The sequence below is a fragment of the Oryzias melastigma genome, linkage group LG11, assembly GCF_002922805.2.
Source record: "Oryzias melastigma strain HK-1 linkage group LG11, ASM292280v2, whole genome shotgun sequence".
Classification (NCBI taxonomy): Eukaryota; Metazoa; Chordata; class Actinopteri; order Beloniformes; family Adrianichthyidae; genus Oryzias; species Oryzias melastigma.
In genome coordinates this window covers 23,968,429-23,968,736 of record NC_050522.1, presented here as the reverse complement: position 1 = coordinate 23,968,736, position 308 = coordinate 23,968,429, and the positions used below count along the sequence as shown (strand labels likewise).

General features: G+C 33.8%; 1 protein-coding gene across 2 annotated transcripts in view; it reads right to left on the bottom strand.

Annotated features, from left to right (window-relative positions):
• LOC112162703 (glycosylated lysosomal membrane protein) overlaps positions 1 to 308 on the bottom strand; it is a 6,915-nt gene that overhangs the window by 3,682 nt on the left and 2,925 nt on the right. The window lies entirely within an intron of this gene.

Sequence of the window (308 nt, the reverse complement as noted above, 5' to 3'; positions counted from 1 at the left end):
TATTTCATTTTTCTAAACACATTTCACAACGTTCATCCATGACTCCACTAGTGCTGCCACAAACTATTATTTTAATAGTCGACTAATCGCTGATTACTTTTTCTGATTAGTTGACTAATCGGGTCATGCAGAAAGTTAATGTAGAATGCACATCTTAACCATCATTAGCTTTAAACAAACTAAAAAATCCATATATAGCATTACCTTCGATGATGCAATAAATTTGGCTGCTGAAATTGATTAAATTGATAGCTAAACATGCTGAAGTGGAGAGATAGCTGAAATTGCTGAAGCTGATAGCCTGCAAA